Source organism: Scylla paramamosain, chromosome 47 (genome assembly GCF_035594125.1).
Source record: "Scylla paramamosain isolate STU-SP2022 chromosome 47, ASM3559412v1, whole genome shotgun sequence".
NCBI lineage: Eukaryota > Metazoa > Arthropoda > Malacostraca > Decapoda > Portunidae > Scylla > Scylla paramamosain.
In genome coordinates this window covers 8359204-8383870 of record NC_087197.1, presented here as the reverse complement: position 1 = coordinate 8383870, position 24667 = coordinate 8359204, and positions in this window count along the sequence as shown.

Sequence of the window (24667 nt, the reverse complement as noted above, 5' to 3'; positions counted from 1 at the left end):
GACATTGCATGAAAAGTGTATAATGAGTGTTTTATAGTTCAAAAGAACCATAAGGCAAAAAATGCAAAATCTAGTGTATATGAAGAAGTTTCGTAGATACCAAAATGCTGAAACTCATGAACAACACTCTTAATTGAGAAACAGAACAATCTTATTAAATGTGCATATTTTGAGTGCTTTTTTACATTCTTAGTTTTCAAAACCCCAAATTGCATGCGAAACCAGCTTTATGTGGGAAAAAAATGACATTACCAGAAAAATGCCTTTGAGTGTTTTTGAGCGTGTTAGGCAAAGAAGCACTGAAAAGCAGGGCAATCACATTACATTGGAATAAAACAAATTTTTAATAAGAACTTGCCTTTAAGTGTTTTTGAGCTCCTTATATACCAAAACACTAAAACGTATGCAAAATACACTTTATGGTGAAACAGAATAACATTACCAAAAACATGTATTTTGAGTGTTTTTTATCATATTTCCAATAAAAACGCTTAAATGACATTACCAGAAAAATGTCTTTTAAGTGTTTTTGAGCGTGATATGCAACAAAGCACTAAAAAGCAGAAAAATCACATAACTTGGGTATAAAACCAACTTTTACGAAGAACTTGCCATTAAGTGTATTTTTTAACTCCTTACATACCAAAACGTTAAAACGCATGTAAAACACCCTTTATGGAGAAACAGAGTAACATTACCAAAAATATGTATTTTGAGTGTTTTTGATCAAGTTACTTATAAAAATGCTTAAATACATGTAAAGAACCCTATGTTTGTATAAGAAAAATCATTAAGAAAATCGTGTATTATGAGTGTTTTTAAGTTCCTTAAGCACCAAAAAGCTAAAACACACAAATAACACTTCATAGAGAAAAAAAAATTTGTTATTCATATTCATAGGTACCGAGATACCAAAATTCTGGAAAAATTCAGGCAAATTTAAAAAAATAATAATTTCAGCTTTTTTCCGGCGTTATGTACCAAACCCTGAAGTGCAGGCAAAGCCACCTATATGGAAAAATTACTCAACTTTACCAGAAACCTGTCTTTTCAATGTTTTTCTTTTTCAATGTTCAATGTTTTCAATTTTTTTCAATGTTTTTCTGGTAAAGTCGAGTAATTTTTCCATATAGGTTGCCTTGCTCTCCATAAACGGTGTTTTACATGCGTTTTAGCGTTTTGGTATGTAAGGAGTTAAAAAAAAAACACTTAAAGGCAAGTTCTTCGTAAAAGTTGGTTTTATACCCAAGTTATGTGATTTTTCTGCTTTTTAGTGCTTTGTTGCATATAACGCTCAAAAATACTTAAAAGACATTTTTCTGGTAATGTCATTTAAGCGTTTTTATTGGAAATATGATAAAAAACACTCAAAATACATGTTTTTGGTAATGTTATTAGCACTAAAAGCCAGGGCAATCACATTACATGGGAATAAAACCAAATTTTACCAAGAACTTGCCGTTAAATATTTTTGAGCTCCTTACATACCAAAAAGCTAAAACCAAAAAATCCTTTTTGGAGAAAAACAAAAACATTACAAAAAACATGTATTTTTGAGTGTTTTTGATCGTGTTACCTATAAAAACGCTTAAATACATGCAAAGAATCCTGTTTGAAAAACGAAAGGATATTACGAGAAACGTGTATTATAAGTGTTTTTAAGTTACTTAAATACCAAAAAGTTAAAACCCACAAATAACACTCTTTATGAAGAAACAAAAAAAAAAAAATAAATAAATAAATAAATAAAAATAAATAAATAAAATAAAAGAAAATAATTTTTTTTTTTTTTGTTATTCATCTTCAGAGGTACCGAGATGCCAAAATTCTGTTAAAATTCAGGGAAATTATGTGGATAAAAGAACATTATCGAAAAAGTTAATTTTAGCTTTTTTTTTTCGGACTGTATTGTACCAAACCCTAAAGTGCATGCAAAGCCATCTATATGGGGAAATTAAACGACTTTACAAACTGTCTTTGGAATGTTTTTCAGCATATTAGGTACCAAAACGATAAATAATATGGCAGTCACTCTATATGGGAATCCAAAACAAAATTACTGAAAACGTGTCTCTTCAGTGTTTTACGTAAAAAACGCTAAAACGGATGGAAACAGAACAATATGAAGATATAGAATAACATTACCAAAAAGGTATATTTTAAGTATTTTTGAGCTTGTGACCAACAAAAAAAAAAAACGTGAAAATGGATGCAAAGCACTCTATATTGGGAAATAAAAAGACATTACGAGAAACGTGGATAATGAGTATTTTATAGTTTCACAAGAACCACGAACCAAAAAACGCAAAAACTAGTATATATGGAGAAGTTTCTTAGATACCAAAATGCTGAAACTCCTGAATAACACTCTTAATTAAGAAACAGAATAACATTACTAATTGAGTGCATTTTGAGTGTTTTTCACATTCTTAGTTACTAGAACACCAAATTGCATACGAAACTAGCTTTATGTGGGAAAAAAAATTACATTACCAGAAAAGTATCTTTTGAGGGTTTTTGTGAGAGTTAGGCAATAAAGCACTAAAAAGGAGGGCAATCACATTACATGGGAATAAAACCAACATTTAAGTGTTTTTTAACTCCTTATATACCAAAACGCTAAAACACATGCAAAACACCCTTTATGGAGAAACAGATTAACATTACCAAAAACATTTATTTTGAGTATTTTTGATCATGTTACCTCTAAAAACGCTTAAATACATGCAAAGATCCCTATGTCTGGGAAACGAAAGGACATTATGAAAAACGTGTATTATGTGTGTTTTTAAGTTCCATAAGTACCAAAAAGCTAAAACCTCTTTATAGAGAAAAAATAAAGAAATAATTAAAGAATAGGATTCTTTTTTTTTTTTTTGTTATTCTTCTTCATAGCTACTGAGATGCCAAAATTCTGGCAAAATTCAGGGAAATTATGTGCAAAAAGAACATTATCTAAAAAGTTAATTTTATCTTTTTTTTCGGACTGTTATGTACCAAACCATGAAGTGCATGCAAAGCCAACTATATGGAGAAATTAAACGACTTTACGAGAAATCTGTCTTTTGTGTTTTTTTTCTCTTTCTCTATTGGTTAACAAAAGGACATTACGAGAAACGTGTATAATGAGTGTTTTATAGATTCTCAAGAATCACAAGGCTAAAAACGCAAAAAACTCATATATATGAAGTTTCTTAGATACCAAAATGCTGAAACTCCTGAATAATACTCTAAATTGAGAAACAGAACAACCTTACCAAATGCGTGTATTTTGAGTGTTTTTCACATTCTTAGTTACCAAAACCCCAAATTCTATGTGAAAGTAGCTTTATGTGGGAAAAAAAATGACATTACCAGAAAAGTGTCTTTTAAGTGTTTTTTTTTTAGCTTGATAGAAAATAAAACACTAAAAAGCAGGGCAATCACATTACATGGAAGTAAAGCTAACTTTTACTAACAACTTGCCTTTAAGTGGTTTTGAGCTTCTTATATTCCAAAACGCTAAAACGAACGCAAAACACCCTTTATGGAGAAAGAGAATAACATTACCAAAAACATGTATTTTGAGTGTTTTTGATCATGTTACCTATAAAAACTCTTAAATACATGCAAAGAACCTTATGTTTGGGAAATTAAAGGGCACTTCGAGAAACATGTATTACGAGTGTTTTTAAGTTCTTTAAGTACCATTCAGCTAAAACCCATGAATAACACTGTTTATAGAAAAATAAATAAATAAATGAATAAAAAGATAGGAATTTATTTATTTTTTTTTGTTATTCATCTTCATAGGTACCAAGATGCCAAAATTCTGGCAAAATTCAGGAAAACTATGTGAAAAAAAAATTATGAAAAAAATTTAATTTTAGCTTTTTTTTTCGGACTGTTATGTACCAAACCCTAAAGTGCATGCAAAGCCACGTATATGAGGAAATTAAACGACTTTACGAGAAACTTGTCTTTTGAGTGTTTTTCAGCATGTTAGGCACCAAAACGATATATAATATGGAAGTTATTCAATATGGGAATCCATCACAAAATTACTGAAAAAGTGTCTTTTCAGTGTTTTACGTAGAAAAACGCTAAAACAGATGCAAACCAACGAATATAAAGAAATAGAATAACATTATCAAAAAAGGTATATTTTCAGTGTTTTTGAGCTTCTTATCTACAAAAAACGCGAAAATGGATAAAAAGCACTCTATATTGAGATACAAAAGGACATTACGAGAAACTTGCATGATGAGTGTTTTATAGTTTCACAAGAACCACAAGGCAAAAACTCGTATATATGGAGAAGTTCCTTAGATACCAAAATGGTGAAACTCCTGAATAACACTATTAATTAAGAAACAGAACAACCTTACCAAATGCGTGTATTTTGAGTGTTTTTCACATTCTCAGTTACCAAAACCCCAAATTTTATGTGAAAGTAGCCTTATGTGGGAAAAAAAATGACATTACCAGAAATGTCTTTTAAGTGTTTTTTTTTTTTTTTTTTTTGCATGATAGGCAATAAAGCACTAAAAGCAGGGCAATCACATTACATGGGAATAAAATCAACTTTTACCAAGTGTTTTTTCTGTGTTTTTGAGCTCCTTATATACCAAAACGCTAAAACGCATGCAAAACACCCTTTATTTAGAAACAGAATAACATTACCAAAAACTTGTATATTGAGTGTTTTTGATCATGTTACCTATAAAAACGCTTAAATACATGCAAAGAATCTTATGTTCAGGAAACGAAAGGACATTTCGAGAAACGTGTATTATGAGTGTTTAAGTTCTTTAAGTACCAAAAAGCTAAAACCCACAAATAACACTCTTTATAGGGAAAAAATAAATAAATAAATAAAAAAAATAGGATTTTTTTATATTCATCTTCATAGGTACCGAGATTCTAAAATTCTGCCAAAATTCAGGGAAAATATGTGAAAAAAGAACATTATGAAAAAGAGTAGATTTTAGCTTTTTTTTCGGACTGTTATGTACCAAACCCTAAAGTGCATCCAAAGCCACCTATATGGGGAAATTAAACGACCTTACCAGAAACCTGTCTTTTCTGTTTTTTTTTCAGCATGTTAGGCACCAAAACGATAAATAATATGGAAGTCACTAAATGTGGGAATCCATCACAAAATTACTGAAAAAGTGTCTTTTCAGTGTTTTACGTAGAAAAATGCTAAATCGGATGCAAACCAACGAATATGGAGAAATAGAATAACATTATCAAAAAGATATATTTTGATGTGTTTTTGAGCTTCTTACCTACAAAAAAAGCAAAAATGGATGGAAAGCACTTTATATTGGCAAAGAAGAGGACATTACGAGAAACGTGTATGAGTGTTTTATAGTTTGACAAGAACCACAAGGTAAAATACTCAAAAACTCGTGTACATAAAGAAGTTTCTTACATACCAAAAACCTGAAACTCATCAATAACACTTTTAATTTTGAAACAGAAATACCTTACCAAATGTGTGTATTAGAAAAGTTTCTTACATACCAAAATGCTGAAACTCATGAATAACACTTTTAATTAAGAAATAGAACAACCTTAGTAAATGCCTGTGTTTTGAGTTTTTTTCACATTCTTAGTTACCAAAACCCCAAATTCCATGCAAAACTAGCTTTATGTGGGAAAAAAATGATATTACCAGAAAATTGTCTTTTGAGTGTTTTTCAGTGTGTTAGGCAATAAAGCACTGAAAAGCAGGGGAATCACATTACATGGGAATAATAACAACTTTTACCAAGAACTTGCCTTTAAGTGTTTTTGAGCTAATTACATACGAAAACGCTAAAACGCATGCAAAACACTTTTTATGAAGAAAGAAAATAAAATTACCAAAAACATATATTTTGAGTGTTTTTTATCATGTAATCTATAAAAACGCTTAAAATATATGCAAAAAACCTTATGTTTAAGAAACGAAAGGACATTACGAGAAATGTGTATATTGTAAGTGTTATGTGCAGGAAACGAAAGGACATTTCGAGAAACGTGTATTATGAGTGTTTTTAAGTTTCTTAAGTACCAAAAAGCTAAAACCCACAAATAACACTCTTTATTTAGAAAAAAAAGTAAGAAAATAAAATAATAGTTTTTTTTTTTGTTATTCATCTTCATAGGTACCGAGATGCCAAAATTCTGGGAAAATTCAGGACTATTATATGTTAAAACAAAAATGATCAAAAAAGAAAATTTTAGCTTTTTTTTCGGACTGTTATGTACCAAACCCTAAAGTGCATGCAAAGACTCCTATATGACGAAATTAAACGACCTTACCAGAAATCTGTATTTTGAGTGTTTTTCAGCATGTTAGGCACCAAAACGATAAATAATAAGGAACTCACTCTATATGAGAATCCAAAACAAAATTGCTGAAAACGTGTTTTTTCTTTCTTTTACGTACAAAAAACGCTAAAACGGATGCAAACCTACCAATATCAAGAAATAGAAAAGCATTACCAAAAAGGTATATTTTGAGTGTTTTTGAGCTTGTTACCTACAAAAAAACGCGAAAATTGATGCAAAGCACTCTAATAATATTACATTGGAATAACACCAATTTATACCAAAAACTTGCCTTTAAGTGTTTTTGATGTCCTTATATACCAAACCGCTAAAACGCATACAAAAACAAACTTTATGGAGAACCAGAACAACATTAACAAAAACATGTATTTTGAGTGTTTTTGATATTGTTATCTATAAAAACGGTTAATTACATGCAAAGAACATTATGTTTGGGAAACAAAAGGATATTACGAGAAACGTGTATTATGAGTGTTTTTTTTTAAGTTCCTTAAGTACCAAAAAGCTAAAACCCACCAATAACACTCTTTTTTTAGAAAATAAAAAATAAAAATATAAAAAAGATAGGATTTTTTTTTTTTTTTTTGTTATTCATATTCATAGGTACCGAGATGCCAAAATTCTGGAAAAATTCAGGGCAATCATATGATCAAAGAGTATTATCAAAAAAGTTAATTTTCCTGTTTTTTTTTCGGACTGTTATGTACCAAACCTTAAAGTGCATGCAAAGACTCCTATATGAGGAAATTAAACGACCTTAGCAGAACTATGTCTTTTGAGTGTTTTTTAGCATGTTAGGCACCAAAACGATAAATAATAAGGAACTCAGTCTATATGGGAATCCAAAAAAAAGCTACTGAAAACGTGTCTTCTCAGTGTTTTACGTAAAAAAAGGCCAAAATCAATATCAAGAAATAGAAAAACGTTACTAAAAAGATATATTTTGAGTGTTTTTGAGCATGTTACCTACAAAAAATGCGAAAATTGATGCAGAGCACTCTATATTGGGAAATAAAAGGACATTGCAAGAAAAGTGTATAATGAGTGTTTTATAGTTCAAAAGAACCGCAAGGCAAAAAACGCAAAATCTCGTGTATATGGAGAGGTTTCCTAGATACAAAAATGCTGAAACTTATGTATAACATTCCTAATTTAGAAACAGAACAGCCTTAATAAATGCGTGTATTTTGAGTGCTTTTCACATTCTTAGCAAAACCCCAAATTGCATGCGAAAATAGATATGTGGGAAAAAAAAGACTTTACCAGAAAAGTGTCTTTTGAGTGTTTTTGAGCGTGATAGAAAATAAAGCACTAAAAAGAAGGAAAACGAATTTTTACCAAGAACTTGCATTTATGTGTTTTTTAGCTCCTTATATACCAAAACACTAAAACGCATATAAAACACTCTTTATTGTGAAACAGAATAACATTACCAAAAACATGTATTTTCAGTGATTTGATCATGTTACCAATAAAAACACTTAAATATATGCAAAGAACCTTATTTTTGAGAAATGAAAGGACATTACGAGAAACGTATATTATTATTGTTTTTAAGTTAACTAAGTACGAAAAAGCTAAAAGCCATAAATTACACTCTTTATTGAGAAAAAAAAGTAAATAAAAAAAAATACGATTTTTTTTCATTCTTATTCATCTTCACAGGTAACGAGGTGCCAAAATTCGGGCAAACTTCAGGAAATTATATAAAAAAAAACATTATCAAAAAAGTTAAATTTTGCATTTTTTTTCGGACTGTTATGTAACAAACCCCTAAAGTGCATGAAAAGCCACCTATATGGGGAAATTAAACGTGTTTGCCAGATAACTTTCTTATGAGTGTTTTTCTGCATGTTAGGAACCAACATGATAAAACCCAAGGAAGTCAATCTATATGGGAATCCAAAACAAAATTACTGAAAATGTGTCTTTTCGGTGTTTTTTATATACCAAACGCTAAAACGGATGCAAACTAACCAAAATGAAGAAATAGAATAACATTACCAAAAAGGTATATTTTGAGTGTTTTTGAAATTGTTACCTACAAAAAACGCGAAAATGGATGGAAAGCACTCTATATTGGGAAGCAAAAGGCACCAAAAAGCATGTTAGGAACCAAAACGTTAAATAATATGAAAGTCACTCTATATGGAAATCCAAAACAAAATTACTGGAAACGTGTCTTTTAAAAGATTTACGTAGAAAAACGCTAAAACGGAGGGAAACCAACCAATATGAAGGATTAGAATAATATTACCAAAAAAGTATATTTTGTTTTTTTTTGAGCTTGTTACATAAAAAGAAACTCGAAAATGGATGCAAAGCACTCTATATAAGGAAAAAAAAAGGACATAATGAGAAACGTGTATAATGAGTGTTTTATAGTTTACCAGAATGACAAGGCAAAAAACGCAAAAACTCGACTGTATGTAGAAGTTTCTAAGATACCAAAATACTTAAACTCATGAATAACACTCTTAATTAAGAAAGAGAACAACCTTACTAAATGCGTGTATTTTGAGTGGTTTTTTTACATTCTTAGTTACCAAAACCCCAAATTCCATGCGAAACTAGCTTTATGTGGGAAAAAAATGACATTACCAGAAAAGTGTCTTTGGGTGTTTTTGAGCGTGTTAGGCAATAAAGCACTAAAACGCAGGGCAATCACATTACATGGGAATAAAACCAACTTTTACGAAGCACTTGCCTTTTAGTGTTTTTGACACGCATTTAGTAAGGTTGCTCTGTTTATCAGTTAAGAGTGTTATTCATGAGTTTCAGCATTTACACGAGTTTTTGCGTTTTTTGCCTTTTGGATTTTTTGAACTATAAAACATTCATTATACATTTTTCTCGCAATGTTTTCTACGTAAAACACTGAGAAAACACGTTTTCAGTAATTTTCTTTTGGATTCCCACATAGAGTGAGTTCCTTATTATTTATCGTTTTGGTGCCTAACATGCTGAAAAACACCCAAAAGACAGATTTCTGGTAACGTCTTTAATTTCCTCATATGGGAGGCTTTGCATGTCTTTTCAGTGTTTTTGAGCGTGTTACGCAATAAAGCACTAAAAACCAGGGCAATCACATTACATGGAAATAAAACCAAATTTTACCAAGAACTGGGCTTTAAATGTTTTTGAGCTCCTTACATAACAAAACGCTAAAACGCATGCAAAATACATTTTATGGAGAAACAGAATAACATTACCAAATACATGTATCTTGAGTGTTTTTGATCATGTTATCTAAAAAAAAACGCTTTAATAAATGCAAAGAACCTTATGTTTGGGAAACGAAAGAACATTACGAGAAACGTGTATTATGAATGATTTTTAAGTTCCTTCAGTACCAAAAAAGCTAAAACAGACAAATAACACTTTTTAGAAAAAAATAAAAATAAATAAAAAAAAATAAAAAAATGGAATTTTTTTTTGTTTTTCATCTTTATAGGTACCGAATTGCCAAAATTCTGCCAAAATTCAGGGAATTTATGTGAAAAAAAGAACATTATCATGAAAGTTAGTTGTAGCTTTTTTTTTTCTCATTGTTATGTACCAAAACCTAAAGTGCATGCAAAGCCACCTATATAGGGAAGTTAAACGACTTTACCAGAAACCTGTCTTTTCAATATTTTTCAGCATGTTAGGCACCAATACGATAAATAATATGAAAATCAGTCAATATGTGAATCCAAAACAAAATTACTGAAAACGTGTCTTTTCACTGTTTTACGTAGAAAAACGCTAAAGCGGATACAAACCATCCTATATGAAGAAATAGAATAACATTACCAAAAAGATATTTTTTGAGTGTTTTTGAGCTTATTACCTACAAAAAATGCAAAAATGGATGTAAAGCACTCTATATTAGGAAACAAAAGGACATTACGAGAAACGTGTATAATGAATGTTTTATAGTTTTAAAAGAACCACAAGGCAATAAACGCAAAAACTCGTGTATATAGAGAAATTTTTACATACCAAAATGATGAAATGCATGAATAACACTTTTAATCGATAAACAGAACTACCTTACCAAATTGTGTATTTTAAGTGTTTTTCACATTCTTAGTTACAAAAATGCCAAAATACATACGAAACTAGCTTCATTTGGGAAAAAAATACATTACCAGAAAGGTGCCTTTTGAGTGTTTTTGAGTGTGATATGCAACAAAGCACTAAGAAGCAGAACGATCACATTACATGAGAATAAAACCAGTTTTGCCTTTGAATTTGCCTTTAAGTGTTTTTTAACCCCTTATATACCAAACCGCTAAAACGCATGAAAAACAAACTTTATGGAGAAACAGAATAACATTACCAAAAACATGTATTTTGAGTGTTTTTGATCATGTTATCTATAAAAAGATTAAGTACATGCAAAGAACATTATGTTTGGGAAACAAAAGGACATTACGAGAAACGTGTATTATGAGTGTTTTTATTAGTTCCTTAAGTACCAAAAAGCTAAAACTCACAAATAACACTCTTTATTTAGAAAATAAAAAATAAAGAAATAAAATAAATAGGATTTTTTTTTGTTATTCATCTTCATAGGTACCGAGATGCCAAAATTCTGGGCAATTATGTGATAAAGGAATATTACCAAAAAAGTTAATTTTAGCTTTTTTATATACCAAACCCTAAAGTGCATGCAAAGCCTCCTATATGAAGAAATTAAACGACCTTATCAGAAATCTCTCTTTTGAGTGTTGTTCAGCATGTTAGGCACTCACTCTATATGGGAATTCAAAAATAAAATTACTGAAAACGTGTCTTCTCAGTGTTTTACGTAGAAAAACGCTAACACGGATGCAAACAAAACCAATATAAAGAAATAGATTAAAACATTACCAAAAAGTATATTTTGAGTGTTTTTGAGCTTGTTACCTATAAAAAACACGAAAATTGATGCAAAGGACTCTATAATGGGAAAGAAAAGGACATTGCATGAAAAGTATATAATGAGTGTTTTATAGTTCAAAAGAACCATAAGACAAAAAATGCAAAAACTAGTGTATATGAAGAAGTTTCTTAGATACCAAAATGCTGAAACTCATGAACAACTCTCTTAATTGAGAAGCAAAACAATCTTACTAAATGTGTGTATTTTGAGTGCTTTTCACATTCTTAGTTACCAAAACCCCAAATTGCATGCGAAACCAGCTTTATGTGGGAAAAAAATGACATTACCAGAAAAATGTCTTTTGAGTGTTTTTGAGCGTGTTAGGCAAAGAAGCACTGAAAAGCTGGGCAATCACATTGCATTGGAATAAAACCAATTTTTAATAAGAACTTGCCTTTAATTTTTTTTGAGCTCCTTATATACAAAAACACTAAAACGCATGCGAAATACACTTTATGGTGAAACATAATAACATTACCAAAAACATGTATTTTGAGTGTTTTTGATCATATTTCCAATAATAAATTTCCAATAAAAAACGCTTAAATGACATTACCAGAAAAATGTCTTTTAAGTGTTTTTGATCATGATATGTAACAAAGCCCTAAAAAGCAGAAAAATCACATAACTTATATATAAAAATTGGGTATAAAACCAATCTTTACGAAGAACTTGCCTTTAAGTGTTTTTTTTTCTAACTCCTTACATACCAAAACGCAAAAACGCATGTAAAACACCCATTACGGAGAAACAGAGTAACATTACCAAAAATATGTATTTTGATTTTGATGGATTTTGAGGTTTTTGGTAACTAAGAATCTGAAAAGCACTCAAAATACATGCATTTAGTAAAGTTATTCTGTTTCTCATTGAAGAGTATTATTCATGAGTTTCAGCATTTTGGTATCTAAGAAATCTCTCCATATACACGATTTTTTGCGTTGTTTGCTTTGTGGTTCTTTTGAACTATAAAACACTCATTATACACTTTTCCTGCAATGTCCTTTTGTTTCCCAATATAGAGTACTTTGCATCAATTTTCGCGTTTTTGTAGGTAAAAAGCTCAAAAACACTCAAAATATACATTTTTGGTAACGTTTTTCTATTTCCTGATATTGGTTAGTTTGCATCCGTTTTAACGTTTTTCTACATAAAACACTGAGAAGACACGTTTTTAGTAACTTTGTTTTGGATTCCCATATAGAGTGAGATCCTAATTAAGAGGTTTGTTCCAGAGTTTCAGCATTTTGGAATGTAAGAAACTTCTCAATATACACGAGTTTTTGCGTTTTTTACCTTGTAGTTCTTGTGAAACTATAAAACACTCATTATACACGTTTTTCGTAATGTCCTTTTGCTTCCCAATATAGAGTGCTTTCCATCCATTTTCGCGTTTTTTGTAGGTAACAATTTCAAAAGCACTTAAAATATATACCTTTTTGGTAATGTTATTTTATTTCTTCATATTGGTTGGTTTACATCCGTTTTAGCTTTTTTCTACGTAAAACACCGAAAAGACACGTTTTTAGTTATTTTTCTTTTGGATTCCCATATAGATTGACTTCCATGTTATTTATCGTGTTGGTTCCTAACATGCTGAAAAATACTCATATGACCGTTTTCTGGCAAATACGTTTAATTTCCCCATATAGGTGGCTTTGCATGCACTTTAGGGGTTTGGTACTTAAAAGTTCGAAAAAAAAAGCTAAATTTAACTTTTTTGATAATGTTCTTATTTCACATAATTTCCTGAAATTTGCCCGAATTTTGGCATTTCGGTACCTGTGAAGATGAATAAGAAAGAAAAGAATACTGTATTTTTTATTATTTACTTATTTATTGTTTCTCAATAAAGAGAGTTATTTGTGGCTTTTAGCTTTTTGGTAATTAATGAACTTAAAAACACTCATAATACTCGTTTCTCGTAATCTCCTTTCGTTTCCCAAAAATAGTGTTCTTTGCATTTATTTAAGCGTTTTTATTGGTAACATGATCAAAAACACTCAAAATACATGTTTTTGGTAATGTTATTCTGTTTCACCATAAAGAGTGTTTTGCATGCGTTTTAGTGTTTTGGTATATAAGGAGCTCAAAAACACATAAATGCAAGTTCTTGGTAAAAATTCGTTTTCCTCCAATGTAATGTGATTGCCCTCCTTTTTAGTGCTTTATTTTCTATCACGCTCAAAAATACTCAAAAGACACTTTTCTGGTAAAGTTTATTTTTTTTAACAAAAATCTATTTTCGCATGCAATTTGTAGTTTTGCTAACTAAGAATGTGAAAAACACTGAAAACACACGCATTTATTAAGGCTGTTCTGTTTCTCAATTAGGAGTGTTATACATGAGTTTTAGCATTTTTGTATCTCCATTCTTGGAGACTTCAATGTTCACCACCAGCTTTGGCTTTCCTCTCCCTTCACTGACCATCCTGGTGAACTAGCCTACAACTTTGCTATCCTTCATGACCTAGAGCAATTGGTGCAACACCCTACTCGTATTCCTGACCGTCTTGGAGATACGCCCAACATTCTTGACCTTTTCCTGACCTCTAATCCTTCTGCTTATGCTGTCACCCTTTCTTCTCCGTTGGGCTCCTCCGATCACAATCTCATATCTTTATCTTGTCCTATCACTCCAATCCCTCCTCAGGATCCCCCTAAGCGAAGGTGCCTCTGGCGTTTTGCCTCTGCTAGTTGGGGGGACCTGAGGCGGTATTTTGCTGATTTTCCTTGGAATGACTACTGCTTCCGTGTCAGAGACCCGTCTTTGTGTGCTGAGCACATAACAGAGGTGATAGTGTCTGGCATGGAGGCGTACATTCCTCACTCTTTTTCTCGTCCTAAACCTTCTAAACCTTGGTTTAACACAGCTTGTTCTCGTGCTATACATGATAGAGAGGTGGCCCACAAAAGGTACTTAAGCCTTCCATCACCAGAATCTCATGCACTTTATATTTCTGCCCGGAACCATGTCAAGTCTGTTCTCCAACTAGCCAAAAACTCCTTCATTAACAGAAAATGTCAAAACCTTTCAAGATCTAACTCCCCTCGTGATTTCTGGCATCTAGCCAAAAATATCTCCAATAACTTTGCTTCTTCTTCTTTCCCTCCTCTACTTCAACCAGATGGCACCACTGCTATCACATCTATTTCTAAAGCTGAACTCTTTGCTCAAACCTTTGCTAAAAACTCTACCTTGGACGATTCTGGGCTTGTTCCTCCCTCTCCTCCACCCTCTGACTACTTCATGCCTCGTATTAAAATTCTTCGTAATAATGTTTTCCATGCCCTCGCTGGCCTAAACCCTCAGAAGGCTTATGGACCTGATGGGGTCCCTCCTATTGTTCTCCGAAACTGTGCCTCCGTGCTTGCACCTTGCCTAGTCAAACTCTTTCAGCTCTGTCTGTCAACATCTACCTTTCCTTCTTGCTGGAAGTTTGCCTACATTCAACCTGTTCCTAAAAAGGGTGACCGCTCTAATCCCTCAAACTACCGTCCTATTGCTTTAATTTCCTGCTTATCTAAAGTTTTTGAATCTATCCTCAACAGGAAGATTCTTAAACATCTATCACTTCACAACCTTCTATCTGATCGCCAGTATGGGTTCCGTCAAGGCCGCTCTACTGGTGATCTTCTGGCTTTCCTTACTGAGTCTTGGTCATCCTCTTTTAGAGACTTTGGTGAAACTTTTGCTGTTGCCTTGGACATATCAAAAGCCTTTGATAGAGTCTGGCACAAAGCTTTGATTTCCAAACTACCCTCCTACGGCTTCTATCCTTCTCTCTGTAACTTCATCTCAAGTTTCCTTTCTGACCGTTCTATTGCTGCTGTGGTAGACGGTCACTGTTCTTCTCCTAAATCTATTAACAGTGGTGTTCCTCAGGGTTCTGTCCTGTCACCCACTCTCTTCTTATTATTCATTAATGATCTTCTAAACCAAACTTCTTGTCCTATCCACTCCTATGCTGATGATACCACCCTGCACTTTTCCACGTCTTTTCATAGACGTCCAACCCTTCAGGAGGTAAACATATCACGCAGGGAAGCCACAGAACGCCTGACTTCTGATCTTTCTAAAATTTCTGATTGGGGCAGAGCAAACTTGGTATTGTTCAATGCCTCAAAAACTCAATTCCTCCATCTATCAACTCGACACAATCTTCCAGACAACTATCCCCTCTTCTTCAATGACACTCAACTGTCCCCCTCTTCTACACTGAACATCCTCGGTCTGTCCTTTACTTATAATCTGAACTGGAAACTTCACATCTCATCTCTAGCTAAAACAGCTTCTATGAAGTTAGGTGTTCTGAGACGTCTCCGCCAGTTTTTCTCACCCCCCCAGCTGCTAACTCTGTACAAGGGCCTTATCCGTCCATGTATGGAGTATGCTTCACATGTCTGGGGGGGTTCCACTCATACTGCTCTTCTAGACAGGGTGGAATCAAAAGCTTTTCGTCTCATCAACTCCTCTCCTGTAACTGACTGTCTTCAGCCCCTCTCTCACCGCCGCAATGTTGCATCTCTAGCTGTCTTCTACCGCTATTTTCATGCTAACTGCTCTTCTGATCTTGCTAACTGCATGCCTCCCCTCCTTCCGCGGCCTCGCTGCACAAGACTTTCTTCTTTCTCTCACTCCTATTCTGTCCACCTCTCTAACGCAAGAGTTAACCAGTATTCTCAATCATTCATCCCTTTCTCTGGTAAACTCTGGAACTCCTTGCCTGCTTCTGTATTTCCACCTTCCTATGACTTGAATTCCTTCAAGAGGGAGGTTTCAAGACACTTATCCACCAATTTTTGACCACTGCTTTGACCCTTTTAAGGGACTGGCATTTCAGTGGGCATTTTTTTTTATTAGATTTTTGTTGCCCTTGGCCAGTATCCTTCCTACATAAAAAAAAAAAAAAAAAAAAAGACCTTTCGTTTCCCAAACAAAAGGTTCTTTGCATGTATTTAAGCGTTTTTTATAGATAACATGATCAAAAACACTGAAAATACTAGGTTTTGGTAATGGTATTCTGTTTCTCCATAAAGTGTGTTTTGCATGCGTTTTAGCAGTTTTGTATATAAGGAGCTCAAAAACACTTATGGTAAGTTCTTGGTAAAAAATGATTTTATTCCAATGTAATGTGATTGCCCTGCTTTTGAGTGGTTTATTACCTATCACGCTGAAAAACACTCAAAAGGCACTTTTCTGGTAAATTCATTTTTTTCCCCACAAAGCTATTTTTGCATGTAATTTTGGGTTTTTGGTAACTAAGAAAGTGAAAAGCATTTAAAATCCACGCATTTAGTAAGGTTGTTCTGTTTCTCAATTAAGAGTGTTATTCATAAGTTTCAGCATTTTGGTATCTAGGAAATCTCTCCATATACACGAGTTTTTGCGTTGTTTGCTTTGTGGTTCTTTTTAACTATAAAACACTTCACTTGCAACTATAATACACTTTTCTTGCAATGTCCTCTTGTTTCCCAATATAGAGTGCTTTGCATGAATTTTCGCGTTTTTGTAGGTAAAAAGATCAAAAACACTCAAAATATACCTTTTTGGAAACGTTTTTCTATTTCTTGATATTGGTTGGTTTGCATCCGTTTTTACGTTTTTCTACGTAAAACACTGAGAAAACACGTTTTCTGTAACTTTGTTTTCGATTCCCATATAGAGTGAGTTCCTTATTATTTATCAAGTAGCAGAAAAACATTACCAAAAATATATATTTTGAGTGTTTTTGAGCTTGTTACCTATAAAAAAAAAACGCAAAAAATTGATACAAAGCACTCTATATTGGGAAACAAAGGGACATTGCGAGAAAAGTGTATAATGAATGTTTTATAGTTCAAAAAAACACAAGGCAAAAAACGCAAAAACTCGTGTATATGGAGAAGTTTCCTAGATACCAAAATGCTGAAACTCATGAATAACACTCTTAATTGAGAAACAGAACAACCTTACTAAATGCGTGTCAAAAAAACTAAAAGGCAAAATCTTCGTAAAAAGTGGTTTTATTCCCATGTAATGTGATTGCCCTGCTTTTTAGTGCTTTATTGCCTAACAGTCTCAAAAACACTCAAAGACACTTTTCTGGTAATGTCATTTTCCCATATAAAACTAATTTCGCATGGAATTTGGGATTCTGGTAACTAAGAATGTAAAAAAACACTCAAAATACACGCATTCAGTAAGGTTGCTCTGTTTCTTGATTAAGAAAGTTATTCATGAGTTTCAGCATTTTGGTATCTTGAAAACTTCTCCACACATACGAGTTTTTGCGTTTTTTGCCTTGTGATTCTGGTGAAACTATAAAACACTCATTATACACGTTTTTTGTTATGTCCTTTTTTTTTCCTAATATACAGTGCTTTCCATCCATTTTTGTGCTTTTTTATGTAACAAGATAAAAAACACACAAAATATACTTTTCTGTTAATATTATTCTATTTTTTTCATATTGGTTGGTTTGCATCCGTTTTAGCGTGTTTTAACGTAAATCTTTTAAAAGAGACGTTTTCTGTAATTTTGTTTTGGATTTCTATATAGAGTGAATTTCATATTATCTATCGTTTTGGTACCTAACATGCGAAAAAACACTCAAAAGACAGGTTTCTTGTAAAGTCGCTAAATTTTCCCAAATAGGTGGCTTTGCATACAGTTTATGGTTTGGTACATAACTCCGAAAAAAGGTAAAATTATCTTTTTCGATAAGGTTCTTTTTTCCACATAATTTCCCTGAATTTTTACAGAATTTTGGCATCTTGGTACCTATGAATATCAATAACAAAAGAATAAAAATGCTATTTTTTTTCTCTATAAAAAGTGTTATTTGTAGGTTTTAACGTTTTGGTACTTAAGGAACTTAAAAACATTCATAATACACATTTCTCGTAATGTCCTTTCGTTTCCCAAATATAGGGATCTTTGGATGTATTTAAGTGTTTTTATAGGTAACATGATAAAAAACACGTTTCTCGTAATGTCCTTTTGTTTCCCAATAGGGAGTGCTTTGCATCCATTTTCGCGTTTTTTGTAGGTAACAAGGTCAAAAACACTCAAAATGTACCTTTTTGGTAATGTTATTTTATTTCTTCCTATTGGTTGGTTTGCATCCGTTTTAGCGTTTTTCTACGTAAAACACCGAAAAGACACGTTTTCAGTAATTTTGTGTTAGATTCCCATATAGAGTGACTTGCATGTTATTTACCGTTATGGTGCCTAACAAGTTGAAAAACATTCATAACACAGTTTTCTGGCAAAGACGTTTAATTTCCCCATATAGGTGGGTTTGCATGCACTTTAGGGTTTGGTACATAACAGTACAAAAAAAAACCTAAATTTAAATTTTTTGATAATGTTCTTATTTCACATAATTTCCTGAATTTTGCCCAAATTTTGGCATCTCGGTACCTGTGAAGATGAAAAAGAAAGAAAAAATATCGTATTTTTTTATTTATTTATTTATTTTTCTCAATAAAGAGTGTTATTTGTGGCTTTTAGCTTTTTGATAAATAATGATCTTAAAAACACTCGTAATACACGTTTCTCGCAATGTCCTTTAATTTCCTAAAAAAAGGGTTCTTTGCATGTATTCAAGCGTTTTTATTGGTAACATGATCAAAAACACTCAAAATATATGTTTTTGGTAATGCTATTCTCTTTCTCCATGAAGTGTGCTTTGCATGCGTTTTAGCGTTTTGGTATATAAGGAGCTCAAAACACTTAAAGGCATGTTTTTGGTAAAAATTGATTTTATTGCCATGTAAAGTGATTCCCATGCTTTTTAGTGCTTTATTGCCTATCAAGCTCAAAAACACTCAAAAGACACTTTTCTGGTAATGTCGTTTTTTTCCCACATAAAGCTGGTTTCGCATGTAATTTGGGATTTTGGTAACTAAGAATGTGAAAAGCACTGAAAATACACGCATTTAGTAAAGTTGCTCTGTTGCTCAATTAAGAATGTGAAAAGCACTCAAAATATACGCATTTAGTAAAGTTGCTCTGTTGCTCAGGGAGGAGCACTTCAGGAGTTTCAGCATTTTCGTATCTAGGAAACTTCTCCATATACACGAGTTTTTGCGTTTTTTGCCTTGTGGTTCTTTTAAACTATAAAACATTCATTATACACTTTTCTCGCAATGTCCCTTTGTTTTCCAATATAGAGTGCTTTGTATCAATTTTCGCGTTTTTTTTTTTTTTTAGGTAACAACATCGAAAACACTCAAAATATACCTTTTTGGTAATGTTTTTCTACTTCTTGATATTTGTTGGTTTCCATCCGTTTTAGCGTTTTTCTACGTAAAACACTGAGAAGACACGTTTCCAGTAATTTTGTTTTGGTTTGCCATAGAGAGTGAGTTCCATATTATTTATCGTTTTGGTGCCTAACATGCTGAAAAACACTCAAAACACAGATTTCTGGTAAGGTCGTTTAATTTCCTCATATGGGAGGCTTTGAGTGCACTTTAGTGTTTGGTACATAAAAGTCCGAAAAAAAGCTAATATCAACTTTTTTTTTACAATATTCTCTTATCATATAATTGCCCTAATTTTTCCCGGAATTTTGGCCTCTTGGTACCTATGAAGGTTAATAACAAAAAAAGAAAAGAAAAACCTTTCGTTTATTTTTTTTATTTTTTATTTTTTTTCTAAATAACGAATGTTATTTGTGGTTTTTAGCTTTTTGGAAGTTAAGGAACTTAAAAACACTCATAATACACGTTTCTCGTAATGTCCTTACGTTTCCCAAACATAAGGTTCTTTGCATGTATTTAAGCGTTTTTATAGATAACATTGTCAAAAACACTCAAAATACATCTTTTTGGTAATGTTATTCTGGTTCTCCATAAAGTTTGTTTTGCATGCGTTTTAGCGGTTTAGTATATAAGGAGCTCAAAAACACTTAAAGGCAAATTCTTTGTTAAAGTTAGGATTATTCCCATGTAATGTGATCGTTCTGCTTTTTAGTGATTTGTTGCATATCACGATGAAAAACACTCAAAAGACACTTTTCTGGTAATGTCATTTTTTTTTCCCAAATGATGGTAGTTTCGCATGTAATTTGGCATTTTCGTAACTAAGAATGTGAAAAACACTCAAAATACTCAATTAGGTAAGGTAGTTCTGTTAATCGATTAAAAGTGTTATTCATGCATTTATTCATTTTGATATGTAAAAAATATCTCTATATAGACGAGTTTTTGCATTTATTGTCTTGTGATTCTTTTAAAAACTATAAAACACTCATTATACACGTTTCTCGTAATATCCTTTTCTTTCCTAATAAAGAGTGCTTTACATCGATTTTTTTGCATTTTTTTTGTAGGTAACAAGCTCAAAAACAATCAAAATATATCTTTTTGGTAATGTTATTCTATTTCTTCATATAGGATGGTTTGTATCCGCTTTAGCGTTTTTCTACGTAAAACACTGAAAGGACACATTTTCAGTAATTTTCTTTTGGATTCACATATTGACTGACTTCCATATTATTTATCGTGTTGGTGCCTAACATGCTGAAAAACACTGAAAAGATAGGTTTCTGTTAAAAGTCCTTTAACTTCCTTATATAGGTGGCTTTGCATGCATTTTAAGGTTTGGTACATAACAAACCGAAAAAAAAAAGCTATAATTAACTTCTATGATAATATTCTTTTTTCCACATAAATTCCGTGAATTTTGGCAGAATTTTGGCATCTCGGTACCTATAAAGATGAATAATAAAAAAAAATTCCCATTTTTTAAATTTATTTATTTTACAAAAGAGTGTTATTTGAAGGTTTTAGCTTTTTGGTACTAAAGGAAATTAAAAATCACTCATAATACACGTTTCTCGTAATGTTCTTTCGTTTCCCAAAAATAAGGTTCTTTACATGTATTTAAGCGTGTATTTTGTAATGTTATTCTGTTTCTCCATCAAATGTATTTTGCATGCGTTTTAGCGTTTTGGTACATAAGGAGCTCAAAAACACTTAAAGGTAAATTCTTGGTAAAATTTGGTTTTATTCCCATGTAATGTGATTGCCTTGGCATTCAGGGCTTTATTGCGTAACACGCTCACAAACACTTAAAAGACATGCAAAGCCTCCCATATGAGGACATTAAAGATCTAACAAGAAATATGTCTTTTCAGTGTTTTTCAGCATATTAGGCACCAAAACGATAAATAATAAGGAACTCACTCTATGTGGGAATCCAAAAGAAAATTACTGAAAACGTGTCTTCTCAGTGTTTTACGTAGAAAAACGCTAAAACTGATACAAACCAACCAATATCAAGAAGCAGGATAACATTACCAAAAATGTATATTTTTGAGTGTTTTTGTGCTTGTTTCCTACAAAAAAAAAAACGCGAAAATTGATACAAAGCACTCTATATTGGGAAACAAAGGGACATTGCGAGAGAAGTGTATAATGAATGTTTTATAGTTAAAAAAAACCACAAGGCAAAAAACGCAAAAACTCGTATATATGCTGAAACTCTTCAATAACACTCTTAATTGAGAAACAGAACAACCTTACTAAAAGCGTGTCAAAAACACTAAAAGGCAAGTTCTTCGTAAAACTTGGTTTTATTCCCATGTAATGTGATTACCCTGCTTTTTAGTGCTTTATTGCCTAACACGCTGAAAAACACTCAAAGACACTTTTCTGATAATGTCATTTTTTTCCTACATAAAGCTAGTTTCGCATGGAATTTGGGGTTTTGGTAACTAAGAATGTAAAATAACACTCAAAATACACGCATTTAGTAAGGTTGTTCTGTTTCTTGATTAAGAGTGTTATTCATGAGTTTCAGTATTTTGGTATCTTAGAAACTTCTCCATATAGTCGAGTTTTTGCGTTTTTTGCCTTGTGATTCTGGTGAAACTATAAAACACTCATTTTACACGTTTCTCGTTATGTCTTTTTTTTTTTTTTTACTTATATAGAGTGCTTTGCATATATTTTCGCATTTTTTTATGTAACAAGCTCAAGAACACACAAAATATATATTTTGGTAATGTTATTCTATTTCTTCATATTGGTTGGTTTGCATCTGTTTTAGCGTTTTTCTACGTAAATCTTTAAAAAAGACACGTTTCCAGTAATATTGCCTTGGATTTCCATATAGAGTGACTTTCATATTATTTATCGCTTTGGTGCCTAAAATGCTTTTTATTGCCTTTTGCCTCCCAATATAGAGTGCTTTCCATCCATTTTCGCGTTTTTTTGTAGGTAACAATATCAAAAACACTCAAAATATACGTTTTTGGTAATGTTATTCTATTTCTTCATTTTGGTTGGTTTGCATCCGTTTTAGCGTTTTCTACGTAAAACACCGAAAAGAAACGTTTTCAGTAATTTATTTTTGGATTCCCATATAGATTGACTTCCTTGGGTTTTATCGTGTTGGTTCCTAACATGCTGAAAAACCCTCATAAGTCAGTTTTCTGGCAAAGACGTTCAATTTCCCCATATAGGTGGCTTTGCATGCAATTTAGGTGTTTGGTACATGAGTCCGAAAAAAAAGCTAAATGTAACTTTTTTGATAATGTTCTTTTTTTATATAATTTCCTGAACTTTGCCCGAATTTTGGCACCTCCTTACCTGTGAAGATAAATAAGAATGAAAAAAAAATATCGTATTTTTTTATTTATTCATTTATTTTTTCTCAATAAAGAGTGTAATTTGTGGCTTTTAGCTTTTTCGTACTTAATAAACTTAAAAACACCCATAATACACGTTTCTCGTAATGTCCTTTCGTTTCCCAAAAATAGGTTTCTTTGCATGTATTTAAGCGTTTTTATTGGTAACATGATCAAAAACACTCAAAATACATGTTTTTGGTAATGTTATTCTGTTTCACCCTAAAGTGTATTTTGCATGCATTTTAGTGTTTTGGTATATAAGGAGCTCAAATACACTTAAAGGCAAGTTCATGTTAAAAATTGGTTTTATTTCAATGTAATGTGATTGCCCTGCTTTTTAGTGCTTTATTGCCTAACTCGCTCAAAAACACTCAAAAGACATTTTTCCGGTAATGTCATTTTTTTCCCACATAAAGCTGGTTTCGCATGCAATTTGGGATTTTGGTAACTAAGCATGTGAAAAGCACTCAAAATACACGCATTTAGTAAGATTGTTCTGTTTCTCAATTAAAAGTGTTGTTCCAGAGTTTCAGCATTTTGGAATGTAAGAAACTTCTCTATATACACGAGTTTTTGTGTTTTTTGCCTTGTAGTTCTTGTGAAACTATAAAACACTCATTATACACGTTTCCCGTAATGTCCTTTTGCTTTCCATCTATTTTCGCGTTTTTTGTAGGTAACAATTTCAAAAACACTCAAAATATACCTTTTTGGTAATGTTATTCTATTCATTCATATTGGTTGGTTTGCTTCCGTTTTATCATTTTTCTACGTAAAACACCGAAAAAACACGTTTTTAGTAATATTGTTTTGGATTCCCATATAGACTGACTTCCATGTTATTTATCGTGTTGGTTCTTAAGATGCTGAAAAACTCTCATACGACCGTTTTCTGGCAAACACGTTTAATTTCCCCATGCACTTTAGGGGTTTGGTACAAAATAGTCCGAAAAAAAAAAAAAACTAAACTTAACTTTTTTGATAATGTTCTTATTTCACATAATTTCCTGAATTTTGCCCGAATTTTGGCATCTCGGTACCTGTGAAGATGAATAAGAAAGAAAAAAAATATCGTATTTTTTATTTATTTATTTATTATTTCTTAATAAAGAGTGTTATTTGTGGCTTTTAGCTTTTTGGTAATTAATGAACTTAAAAACACTGATAATACACGTTTCTCGTAATCTCCTTTCCTTTCTTAAAAATAGAGTTCTTTGCATGTATTTTAGCGTTTTCATTGGTAACATGATCAAAAACACTCAAAATATATGTTTTTGGTAATATTATTCTGTTTCACCATAAAGAGTGTTTTGCATTCGTTTTAGTGTTTTGGTATAGAAGGAGCTCAAAAAACACTTAAAGGCAAGTTCTTGGTAAAAATTCGTTTTCCTCCAATGTAATGTGATTGCCTTCCTTTTTAGTGCTTTTTTGCCTATCACGCTCAAAAACACTCAAAAGACACTTTCCTGGTAAAGTCATTTTTTTTTTCCCACAAATCTATTTTCGCATGCAATTTGGGGTTTTGGTAACTAAGAATGTGAAAAGCACTGAAAATACACGCATTTATTAAGGTTGTTCTGTTTCTAAATTAGGAATGTTATACATAAGTTTCAGCATTTTTGTATCTAGGAAACCTCTCCATATACACGAGATTTTGCGTTTTTTGCCTTGTGGTTCTTTTGAACTATAAAACACTCATTATACACTTTTCTTGCAATGTCCTTTTGTTTTTCAATATAGAGTGCTTTGCATCAATTTTCGCGTTTTTCGTAGGTAATAAGCTCAAAAACACTCAAAATATACCTTTTTAGTA